At 36.1% G+C, this 13,517-nt stretch overlaps 1 long non-coding RNA gene across 1 annotated transcript; it reads left to right on the forward strand.

Annotated features, from left to right (window-relative positions):
• Window positions 1-1,596: 1,596 nt before the first annotated feature.
• On the forward strand, window positions 1,597-4,587 carry LOC114134922 (uncharacterized). The gene is made up of 2 exons (XR_003593494.1): window positions 1,597-1,913; window positions 3,261-4,587. It is a non-coding gene; the product is annotated as an uncharacterized LOC114134922 (long non-coding RNA).
• The last annotated feature ends 8,930 nt before the right edge of the window (window positions 4,588-13,517 follow it).

Below are 13,517 nucleotides of genomic sequence, written 5' to 3' on the forward strand. Positions count from 1 at the left end.
ACTAATTTGTTACACAACTCTTGTTACACATTTTGTACCTCTGTAACTTATTAAAAAAGGTCACCTGATCAATAATTTACTATATTCCAAAGATGGGAATTTAAATATGTGTGCCATTGAAGGTGGCACACATGGTCACCATCCTGTGACCATGATATTCAAATTTTTTGACCAGCCCCTGTATGCCAGCTGTTTTTCATCCTCTCATTTCCTTTGCTTGGCAAACTATTCTCACTCATTGTTGAGAAGTAAAACTAAATTTAAAATATTGCTTAGATACAAGTTTTGTTCAGTCTGACTGATTAATCTCTACTACAACTTTACAGAAATGTAAAGTTCTAAATAAAAACAAGTTTTAATGAGTAACTCATCTTAATAAAATTCCTCATAAACATTGATTTATTGAAATGGCTCCCAATACAAGTTATGGGCTATATAAAATGTAACTTGTCAAGTTGCTTTATTTTTAAACCATTTTTAGTTTTGCCATTTTCTGGGTGGCTGAGAAGTAGATAGAAATTCATATCTGGGAAGTATAACTTAAACGCAACACTTAAAGCACCAGGGTTTATATAGAAAAATATTCAGATTTTCTTTTGTGGTTTAAAAGGCTCTACATTGAAGACGGTGAGAAATAAAGGCAGCTTTCTTTTCTCCCCCCATCTGTTCTCAGCTCCTACCGCTTGCTCAGCCCCTCCCATTTCAAACTCTTCTAACTTAAAAGTTAAATGTAGTAATTCTCATTCACGCAGCAGATAAACTTTTGCCAAAGGCAGAAAATAAATCTATGAAAGCAGTATAACCAGTTTTACTAGTTTTGATTTCCAAGGCATAACAAGGCTGTTTTCACAAGTCAGCCAAAGTAAACAAACTGCAGTCTGATTGTTATTTTTAATGTGTTTCTTCTTATTGACCGGTGAAAGCAAATAAAAGGTTTATATGTCTTTTGCTTTAAGTATTTTCTTACTGGAGTGTTTTTTTTTTTTTATGTTTCATGCAGAGCCACAGCTAGCTCCTCTCTTCAGCAGCTCTAGCAGAGCCTGTGCAACAGGAGAAGCTCCTGTTGCTCCTCCTACACTTTGGACTGAGCCATTGTTCTAAAGGTAGGGGGGAACCTAAAAATTAATTCTTATTTTTTTCCTTAAATGAATGGCAGATTTATTTATTTTGTCTTTTTATATGGATCTTGTTTAAATGCAAACATTTTTTCAATGATTATTTTTTGGGGGGGACAATTCTAGACTTTTCCAAGATTGAGGAGGAGACATAAGGGTAGGGTTAAAATAAATACAAAAAAAAAAAAACACTACAATTTAGACATGAACAAGTGCTAAAATGAGGTTACCCCTAACCAGTCATTAAAAATCAATGCTTTAAGTCATCTAAAAAAAACAAAAACAAATCTGCTACCCGCAGCAAGGCCAGAGGCCACACAGAATAAAACCCAAAACAAATGGAAACAAAAACACTAAACTAAGAAACCAAACAAAAATAGAGAAAACAAAGCTGCAGGGTCTCCAGCGAGCTGCAGCAGCTTTATGTCTGAAATGAAGTTATAGATTAATAGGTGATTTTAGAAAATGGTAGAAGGCAGAGGGAGGATCCGCTTGCCAGTACTTTCTACATATGAATAGTTGTCATTTTTGTGCTATTGAACTGGATGAGTGCAATAGAAAAACATATACCCGTTTTATGTTGCCAAGCTGAACTGGGGAGGGTAAATTACAGCCACACCCCAGTACCAAGCAGGAGACTTCAGGCAGTTTCTAAATTTAAACAATTTGAGTTAACCAACTAAAATTGCAGATCAGGAGGAGAAACATTACTTACTGATGTTAGAGTTTTGGTCACTGCAAGCTAACCAAGCGACCTTCCTACTGAAGTGCAACCAAATGCAGGCGTAAAGAAAACAGGTGAGAGACTCTCCCTTGATGCTCCACACCCATTATGAGGTAATTAGGTGCCAGGTGTCCTTTATCCTGGGCAGGCTTCAGCATGCTACATTATTCATAGTACTTGGCTAGCCTTTTAATTTTTTGTTCTTAATTTATTGAACAGCTACTTTTTAATGTAAGTGAAAGTAGTAATCTCACTCTATCAATCTGAAGATTAAACTGTGTTGCTCTAAACTGTTTTCTAACCGCGATTGCTATGTGAAATATTGGAATCATATTTTACTAGTCTGCCTTTGGTCACCCATTTTGTTTATTTTTCAGTTTTCTACTTGGACATTTTTACTGAAAGCTAGAAGCCTTGTACATAAGAAGTCAATACATCTGAAGCATCAAAGGAACACATATTGAAGAATATGATAAGGATCCAGCTTTATTTTTAATTTTCTTGACTTTGGATTAGTTCTATACCAGAACCTAATCCTAGTGACTTGTGATATTTGTGATTTGTAATACTTGTTTAAATTGAAAAATAAGTCCATAGCCAAAAAAAGATTACTGAAATAACCAGTGAGTTGAACACTAGTCTTACAACTTTTAAACTAATGTGGTCAAACATGAAATATGCTGTTTAATATACAGTACAGACCAAAAGTTTGGACACACCTTTCTAATTCAATGGGTTTTCTTTATTTTCATGACTATTTTTAAGGCAAGAAATCCCACTTATTAACCTGACAGGGCAGGTTGACCTATGAAGTGAAAACCATTTCAGGTGACTACCTCTTGAAGCTCATCAAGAAAATGCAGAGTGTGTGCAAAGCAGTAATCACAGCAAAAGGTTGTTACTTTGAAGAAACTAGAATATAAGGGCTATTTTCAGTTGTTTTACACTTTTTTGTTTAGTGCATATTTCCACATGTGTTATTCATAGTTTTGATGCCTTCAGTGTGAATCTACAATGTCAATAGTCATGAAAATAAAGGAAACTCATTGAATTAAAAGGTGTGTCCAAACTTTTGGTCTGTACTATAGATCCATACAAAAACCAATTTATGAAAAATTCAGATATTAAACAAAGTAACTAAGAATGTTTCCATTCATTGTTGTTTTTCCATTTAATTCCAATCAAACTCCATACACTGCCAGACTTCAGAACTGCTGTTTCTACAGAAAAATGTCACTATTTGATGATTAAACATCCCAGAACCTGCCACCTCCTCCTCATTTCTCTTTATTCTCTTTATTTTAGTTGACCTTGTATGTCTGATATTAACAATTAATCACACATGTAACATAAAGACAAACTTTACAAAGTTTATTTTGTTTACATTTTTTCCCCAACACTCACCTCATTTTCTTTTCAAGTATGTGAACTGAACGAGTGATGAGGTTAAGCAGGGTGAAGGGGAAGAACATTTGAGAGACTTTCAAAACTCTTTTCGACGGAAAATGAAATCCCGGCCAGAAACAGGATCACAGGCTGCAATTACAGCAGCCTGCTGCACTGATGGAAGCGATAACGTGCACTTTGGGCTGCGTTTAAAGCTGGCACTCTGAACCTCAGCTCACCCTGTCTTCTTCCACCGGAGCCCGAAGCACTTGAGGAGGAGATCTGGACTCCTTTCAAAGAGGGTGGCCTTCAGGTCAGCTAAGAGTCAAGTGCAGGAAGAAGTTGGGAAGTGCACGACATAATCAAAAGTTCTGATCTAACATTAAATCTGCTTCAGTTTTTTTTTCCATAAGTATTCTTTTGTAACCCAAACATTTATTTATTTTTCTGCATGCAGCATGTGCAGCCAAAAAAGTGACTGTTAAAAGAAAAACATTACATTTGGCTTATGTTGGTGTTGGGTAAAAAGAAAGGTTTTCAATAGTTTAAAAAAAGTGAACATTTCTTGGAAATACTCAAGACGGCAGAGTGGTAGTTCTGCGCCAATCAAAACATCTGCAAATCATCTGCTCATAGCTGCAAGATGGGCTTTAATAAATAGGAATCTGTGCATTTATTTAATAAATAAACATATTTCATTTATCAGAGGTGTTATGGAACAAAGACCAGGGTGTGTATCCTCACAATATTTGTTAAATAGACTTTTTTTCCTAATTTTTTAAGGCATCTTTAATGGATCTTAATCAGTTTTTTATTTTTTACTACAACAATTTCTCAAGAAAGCTTGGTCAATCAAGTGCTTTTAAGTAATTGTAACCCATCTGTTATTTATGTCAGTTTCAATTGCCATAAATATTGTACATGTGAATCGTGTTGGACGAGACTTATTTGTTGATTGAGGCAGTAACATGAAATGTTGGCTGTGAATTTCTGAACAGAACCTTACGAAATTCACCATCCCTACAATCCGAGAGTGATTTACTTCAAAGATTATTCTTTAGTTTGATGGCCTAGTCAAAGTCCAATAAAACTGAGATTTTGTGATTTGAAATCTCACTTTCAGAAATACTCTCAGTCCAATGTTGCCAAATGAATGCCATAAATTTTACATCTTTAATTATTAAAATCTGTGAATCGATGGATTATTTCTCTTCTACTGCGCAATTATACTCTGTGTTGGTTTCTCCCATGTAAAGTCAGCAACATGTTCATATTTGTGGTTGTAATGTGACAAAATGTACAAAAAAATGTATGAATACATTTGAAAAGGTTGAACAAATGATGTTAAAATATGCCAAATTCCAAATAAAAATAATGAATTAGAATTTAAAAGAATAAAATGCATGCAGTAAAAAAAATGGAGGTTTTGTGTTTGACAGCGTTCATGCTTGAAGACGAGCGCCAAACTGCTTAATGGTAAAAGTCTGATTTGCTGGAGGGTTGCTTGGATCAGACATGGAGTAATTATTTCCATGTTAACAGTTCACATGTGTGCTGTACTCCGGTTGAACCCTTTAAAAATAACATTACAGAAACCCCACTTAACAGTGGCTGATCCAGCATGCAGCTAATCATTGATGCTAATTTTGTTCTGCTTTCGATTGAATTGTTTAAACCTCCTGGTGCAGAATTTCATTATTTTGTTTCCTCAAGTCACCAGTTTCGGAGTTCACCAACCAGAGTTCATGAAACTGAAAGTTCCTGACACTTTTAGGCGTTAGCGATCCCTGCTTTTCAGTTTTTATATCAAAACTATTTCAAATCAACAAGACAACCTGTGTGAGCAGCACAGTTTCTCTTGACCAAAAGTCTATAAAGACACATTAAAGACTCAAGATCAATTTCACAACAAATTGTGGTCTGAATTCATCTCCTGTCCCTCCACTTCTGTCTCTTAATACATAAATAAATAAAGGGGCATAGAGAGCCCCGAGAATGTGGAAGGAAAGTGACGGCGTCAAAGTGGGCAAAAAAAAAAAAAAAGATAAGCGAATAGAGTTGGACAGACAGCGAGAGAAATGAAGCGTCTTTGATTGTTTCCTGACTCGGAGAAACTGAATCCCGCTGCGACGGACCGAGCCGCCCGTCCCCAGGGAGCCCATCACCCCATCCTCCCAGACACGAGAGGGAGGCCTCGGTCCAACACATGAGCCACAGAATATGACCTGGCAAGTTCAGCAGGAAAACAGGGGAGGAGGAGAGAATTAGTGTTAATTGATTGAATTACACTCAGTCAAAAGCACCATGTGTGGGGCTGAAAGTGCAGAAGACTGACGGGCTGTGGTTAGTAATAGTGACATATACAGATTAAGGGTTTTATTTATTGTATTTAACAATAAAGTTCTGCCATTAAAGTACTCATTTCAGAGTTAACACAAAAATGTATCTGAGCAACAAAGAACTAAAAAGGACACGTAAGGTTAATTGCGTTTGTTTTTGTTTGGTGCCAGCCTGATGACAGCGGAGGAAAATAAAGTTATGCCTTTTGGCAACAGGATTGTTAGTAAATACATCTCCATTTGTTTCACTGGGATCATTTCTCCCTCTCTTTCTCCCATCTCATCCCTCACTTTTCCAGAGAGAATAATAGCTCAAAGCAGCAAAAATAATTAGGCTTCCAAATTTATTCATTTAATTTAAAAATTGTCACATAAACGCACTGTTAGCGAGTTTATTTTCCCTCGATGCTAATTCTAGCTGTGAGTGTTTACTGTCGTATCTCCTAAAGTTGAATCAGTGCCGGCAACAGTAAATTTGACTGCCAATCATCAATATCCCTGTCTGTGTCATTACTTGCACGTCAACAATGATTGAACAACTACATGAATCCTATGGATCTGAAAGTAAATTCATGTTCTTTGGTTCTAAACGAAGATAAACAAAGTCAATACAATAAAGAGTTTCTGAAACAGGATCTTAGAAAGTGTTTTTATGGGTAGTTTGATCTGACTGATCGATAAGTCAGCAATGTTGGTTCATAGTGGAAATATGCAGTAAAACCAGATATTCACATACGGCGTATAAAGAAAGACAAACTTTTGCTTTCACTGTTTGACATTAAGTCAGACCACACTTTCTGGTTTTTGATCAGTTATGGTGACAAATTAATTCTAGTCGCTAAATATTGTAAAAATATTTATATATATTGGTGGTTTTAGTTTTTAAAATATCTTTTAAAAACTCAAATATCTTTAAAAATATATATTTTTTGCCCACTCAAGTACTTTTGAGCTCATGAATTTGTCTCATTTGACAAAAACTTTGAACACCCTTGATTTAGAGTATTTGACTGACCTGACGGTCATGTGTTTTGACTATGGGAGGAAGCCAGAGTACCCAGAAAGAACGAACAGAGGGAACATGCAAACCCTATGCAGAAAACCACCAGACTGGGATTCAAAGCTGATAATTCAGTGCCCTGATAATTCTCAAAATAATCTTATAAACTTCTATATGCACGAGATGCATCATCCAAAAAAAAAATAAATCAATTACAATATTTGAATAATGGACATAATCAAAGGTTATCAATGAATTGAAGAGAATAAGGGCTGTGAGGGAGATAAACCTGAGAACAAACAAAGAAGCAAACAGATAAGAACATGTAGATGTTAGATATTGTACCTGTGCTAAATTAACAAAAAACATTTCATAAAGTAAATAAAGTCGGGATTAATACAGCACACGGAGCTTCAAATAAAAGGGGTCCTTTATTTTCAAAAAACACTTTTCCCTCCGAGTTGCAAAAAAATTTAAAGAATGAGGTTCAATATATGGAGAAATGGATGACCTGTATTTTATCAGTAGAAAGCCGTAGCTTCAGTGAAATGGCGGGCTAGCAACGCTGTTAGCACTCAACAGAGTAGCAAGGCAGCTTCACATAAAAGCTGAAATCTAACAACGGCATATAAACAAACGGCAGGAAAACATGACATTAGCATCATCTGTGTAGCCTTGTCCACGGAAGATAATTCAGTTGAAACATTAATTACTGAACACCTGGATCCTTCGCTCATGTGGCCATGGAGTCGTCTTCTCCAACAGGTCTCAGCTCAAAAAATGTCCTTCTCTTCCGTTTTACCGGTTAGAGTGCCACGGTACATAAACGAGAGTTTTTCTACTTCCGGTAATTTTAGACCTCTCTGTAACAACAGCACCACATGCTGACAAAAACAAGAATTACAACCAGTCGGTGAAATAAAAGCAAAACATGGTTTACAAAATACATTTGACATGTACCCATTTTTTCACCTGGTTACATTAAAGAGACTCCAAGTTTGTCTGAACTAACCTGAAGGTCCATTCATAGAACAAGAAAACTGAAATGGGAGCACAAAAATATAAAGCAAAATACCTCTGGGAGATACTAAAAGAAGTGACACTAAAACGTAAACAAATTTAGATTATTGCTTGCTACAGTTTATTAATGACTTCTCAGTCAGGAATGTAGATTTTTTTTCTTTGTTTGTTTTATTCCTATATTGTCCAGAAAACAGGACCAACATATGAAACTCTAATCTGACATTGTTATTAAGAAGATCTTTGCAGATCACTTGAGGTCACGCTGCAATGTCACTAGCCCTACCGGTTTTTTGCAGACAAGCACCAACAGATAACACCCCAACGTACATTTGCTTATATTTGCATCAGTAGAGGCAGAGCCAAGTTTTCATACTGGAACTTTCAGATGACATGAAGCTCCCATTGTTAACGAACACCTGGGGTCATCTGCAAAATCCATGTTCCAGTAAAATGTTAACTTCCCTGCAGCTTTCTCCACTAGATAAGAATCACAATGGAAAGTAAAGGTTTTAAATACTCAAATCCTTCAGGGGTCAAGGTAAAGATCTAATTTGAACACCCAGAGTAAAATAACGTGGAGCAAAACTAGAACAGAAAATCAGGAGACAGTGCACCAGCATTCTTTAAAACTGGGCCATCCAAACATTTTTTTTTGTCTTGCAGTAATCATCTACAAATCTCCAGCATCAGAGGGATATTGGGGTTTGAATGTAATTACTCTATGGCGCCTTAGTTCAGGCTGTCACTGCTAAGGTCATATGAATGAGCCTCCATATTTGTCTCTAATCGAGCCACTAATCTGAAAGATCTAAGAGCCTGAATCAATCCCCTATTCTGCCTCTATTGATCTCATCTCCTCGTCTACCAGTTTCACTCCAGCTTTTTCTTCTCCCTGCCATGCTCTTTGCAGTAATGGATACTGAAGATGTCAGGCAGATTTAACATTTGTTGCTTATTTAAGACGGCTTCTGACCCACATATAATACCCCCCACCCAATCTCAGAAGGCTCCCCTGAAAAGAGGAAGTTGAGCGTCTCAGAAAGCTGTCATTAGTGGCTGTCATTCTTGGTGTTGCAGCAGCAGCCATGAAATCATCAAGCCTAGCTAATGGGAGCCTTATCTCTGCAGCAGGCCCTCATAATGCCTGATCACAGATTCTTTCTCCAGGTGGGAGTTATGTCATTAAAACTCGACATAGCTCATTAGAATAACAACAGCTACCACATGGTTGGATCCAAGAACAAAATATTGAAAAGTTTTCAAAGTCTGGAGGCATAGACAGATGCATCAAAGTGATTGAAAACCTGATTGTAAACTTTTACATGTGTATACTTATGCAGTGCTACCAATTATGTGGATGGCTATCTACACACGTACAGACATTTTTACCCTTAATTTACATGGAGAGATTTTTTCCAGACAGTCAACTTACCTCACTTTTTAAGCACATACAAAAGACATGACCATCTCACGTTAGAGGTAAGTGAGAATTAAATAAGCCTGCCATATGACATGTCTAGATAGGCATACAAAAGCATGTATGCCTACCTTAAGTTTGCTATAAAATATAAGTTTTCTCTTCAAATCAGGCTTCTTTGTTTCCCCTACGAGGAAACTTAGTAAGAACAACAAACTCAGGTAAATGTTAACATTTAATGTGTCAATGTACTGATGAAATGTTTGTTACCGTGTGGGTGTGTCTTTTGAGGCAGCCATCTTGGGTCCGTGTTGAAGAGGAGGCCCGCCTCAATCCCAGCTCTTTTGTCGGAAGTATGAGATTGATTGAGACCTAAAGTAGTTAAAAGAATAAACCATCTTGAAAAATACACTTGCATACATAAGATGTTTTCCTGATATTTTCTTATTGATAAATAATTGTTAATATTTACATAAGAGTATGTGAACGTCTGTTTCCTTTTTCCCCCTCCACTCTAGAAGGCTGAGATGATTGACCAATTTGAATTAAGAAGGCGGGGTTTATTTTAACATTATCCTAAATATGAAGTTTGTCCAAATTTGTTTATTTATTCTTTGAATTCATTTTTGTTTAATCAACAAGTTGTTTCTCCAGGCATTTATTGGTGTTTTGAGTTCTGTTATGTTGCTTTGACAGTTGGTGGTTACCGTAGTAACCGGTAACTGACAGCTCCTCCCCCTCTTTCTGTTGCTGTTAGTAACTGTGGGGTAGAAGCTGGTGGACTGATGTTAACCACCAACTTGATTTTCTCTTTTCTTAGAATAAATGCAGAGAACCTGAATGAGTCAACTTGGTCAAGAAAGAGTTGTTAGTGAACAATTGTCAATGAAATTCCTCGATAAATAAAGGTTAGATGATGATAAGTGGAATATTTATATCAAACATTGTGTTAAAAAACATTCTAAATGCCTTTACCTTAAAAACATCGATACATAATCCTTGATAAATAAACCCTTAGCTGGTCTCAGACATGTTTTTTGCAGCCATGCTGAGTACCTTTAGTTTTTACACACACTCCTGTTGTTTGCTGTACATCCTCATAAAAATAACAGGAACTATTCCCTATTTATCTATAATATCCCAATTTATAGATAATGAGCCGGGATAGGCTGTGTATGCTTACAGTCTGGCTATTTGTTGGATACAAATATCCATGTTTTGTGCTAAATTTAGCACATAAATAAAATGCAAATTCATAATTTAGAACCTGTGCTGATAAGTGCTGTTAAAGTGGAAAGTACACATAAAAGCTGCACATTACAGGATAAGGTTACTCATGAATACAAAAACAAAACAACACTTGTCTAATGTCTAAGCTGATATCTGAAAGTTGCTTCAGAAGTGTAAATAAACAAAACTGCAAAAGAACAAAGGAAAGGGTTTAAGAAGCAATATTTTTTTTTGTTTCGCAAAACTCTAATCTCTGTTGAGTTATCAGCAGCCATTTAAATTTGAGCAAAGATTGCATCTGACCAGAAAGTCAAACTAACAGTTAGTGAGAACTGTAAAAGTGCCATAGCAGATTTCTACCACTATAAAATAAAATTTCATAAAAGTTGATGCAAATGTATGTATTATTTTTTTTACGGCATTAGTTTTGAATCAGGTATGTCTTCTGCCTGATTACGTCTAATATTTTCTTTTAGTGACTACATTAGTGTCATAACGCTAATGATCATGTCAAACTGTCAATAGCCAACAACTTTTCTATAAATATAACACAATGTCATTCAAATATCATTTGGGGTTGAATGTTTTCTAACAGAAGTTGAAATTAAATACAATTATGTTTTTAATATTTCTCTTGATTTAATATGGCTGAAACTCACTTTAGATCTTCAGCTAGTTTGATTAGCTGTTAGCTTGTTTATTTGGAGGATATTTGTCTTTGTTTCTAGAATTGATGCTGGTGGCGGTGGTTATCTGCTGGTCAAGCTTAAACCAATAAATATCACTGGGATTTGCTAATTATTGTGTTAACTGCTTTTTGCAATACAAGTTGTATTTATATATTTCTCTTTATCTTAGGCACTCAAACAATAAAGGAACATTGTCATGAAGAAGCTATACAGAAGCACCCGATGAGTGTCACTGTTTTTTTTATGGAGATACAAACCATCAAAATTACTCAGAAATTGTTTATACCTTTAGCTTTCACTGTGTTGTCTTGTGTGACAGCCATGTTGGTCCTGAACATGGGGTTCCTCAATGACATCTAACTTCTCAAGCTTAGCTAGCATCAAGGACATTCCTGTCTATAAAACTCAACCTAAAATAATCAAATGTATCTGTGTAATCTTACTTTTCCTTTAAACTTGTATAAATTATACTTATTTTAGCTACCTGCGTACGTTTCCTAGGAACAGATACCAAAACAAAACATTCATAACAAAGACATAGTGTGAATAACCTGCCATTTTTGCTCTAGGGGTGATAACATATTCACAAGGGTTGCATTGTTAAAAAAAAAAACTGCAAAGTTCTTAAAATACTTTTATTAAAATTAACACTGCCATCAAGCAGGAAAAAAAAATGAGGAGGAAGAGTCATTCAGAGGCTTCATTTAAAACAAAAATAGAAAGTAAACAGACTCACTGTGTCCATATTTGTGTGTGGTTTTTAGTTTATTAGAAATGTGAAGAGGGGCGGGGAAAACATAGCTCAACATTGAAAATGAATGAGTAACTCGGGATACTTCCATAAGTCAAAACTACATCCAGATGAGTGAGCCAGTCAGCTAACCCTTTCCATATGATGAGCTCACAAATGGCTAAAATCAACCCTCCAATTTCTTAAAAATGCTAAAAATTGACACAGAAAAAGCGTTTTATTTAACTGCTGCCATTTCAGAACTTAATAGTAAAATTAAAGAATATGATGGTAAAATAGAAAATGAATATAGACATTTATTGAGTACATACTAACACTGTATCCATACACTCTGAGGTGAATGTAAATAAAACTGTGTCTTATAGAAAGGAAGCACAATCATATGTCTCTGTATATTGTGGACCATTACCAATGATGTATATTTTTGAATAATTACTTTTAACTTTGAATCAGGAAATTGTGCATATCAAAGACATGTCCTGGCTGTTTCTGTATTATTGCACTGCAGAGGAGAATATAGTTCAAGAAAGTGCAGAACAGGAGAACTTTGAAGCTTGCAGCAAAAGTGTGTTTAATACACTAAGCCAGGGTTTAATCATCATATTCCAGTTACATGTGCTTAAAACCAGCCTGCACATGCGTGCTTTGGGTCCAAACAAAGTTGCGCAAAGTAGAGACAGAAAACCAAAGCCGAATAGACGAGATCAGTGATTTCAGTGCTGCAACTCTGGAGCTCACCCTAACAATGTCACATAGGGATCTGGTTACTCTTTTTAGCTGTCTGGGCAGATCGGAAGCAAATACGACACCCAACCCCCTCCAGATATTGCTGATGAAATAAAACAACCATGCTAACTGGCGCAGCAGTCCCATTTATGAAATTTAGCAAATGGGCTGGGCTTCCTTCAGGGCCGTCTGACCTGTCCCTCAGATCATTCCCTAACGGCCTGTCTGACTTCTGCACACAAGGAAAAGAAGACAAAGAAAAATAAATAAATCCTCGGTTATAATGGCTCATTTCCATGGGAAACTACTCTTAAGCCTTAGGCCCTGGCATCAGGGTAGACCGCTTCTCAAACCCCCATCCTCCATTAAATTTCACCATCCACATAGTCTGACCAAAAGAATGCCAGGTTAGCTGTTTAAAAATGAGACCCTTTCATCTGAAGAACCAAACTACGATACATTTCAAGTTACCATGACTTCATGTTACAATTCCTCGATAAATAAAGGTTAGTCAGTAACATAAAGTCTAAATACTCTTACTTAATGGTTTGTTTGCTGTGTTTTACGTGAATGTTTGATTAATAATAAGACAAAATATCTTTTTTTTTCTTAAGTAATTATGAAAATAAGTTCTTGGGTAAATGTCAAAGCCCATTTATCTACAGTACCTTCCATTAATGTTCTTAGGATTTTAAATTGGGATTTTATAACTTCACCTAACCCTGCTTTAAAGCTGTAACATGATGAACAGTTTTTTTTTATTCTGAAATGCACAGCTGTGAAGTCAGATGAATAAAAGAGAATGGGACGCCCTGTTTTATGTTGTCAGAGCATGCATCTCCTGTTTGCTGTCACCCATGAATGCTCTATGCTCCTCTGTTGTCTCCAAACTGCTGTGGGTAACTATTAAACGCTGTTATGTACACACACCTGATGATTAATATGCAATCCTGAGGCAGTGATATGGCAGACAGGCATATACAATGAAGCAGATGGTGATAGAAAAGTCTGATGTAAGTCTTTTCAGTCCCGTAATAATCACAGATTTGGTAAAATGAGAAAATGTTGGAACAAAGAAAGGTTAAAATAAAAACGAGGCTCTCAGAAAAGTCTGTGA

Source organism: Xiphophorus couchianus, chromosome 20 (assembly GCF_001444195.1).
Source record: "Xiphophorus couchianus chromosome 20, X_couchianus-1.0, whole genome shotgun sequence".
NCBI lineage: Eukaryota > Metazoa > Chordata > Actinopteri > Cyprinodontiformes > Poeciliidae > Xiphophorus > Xiphophorus couchianus.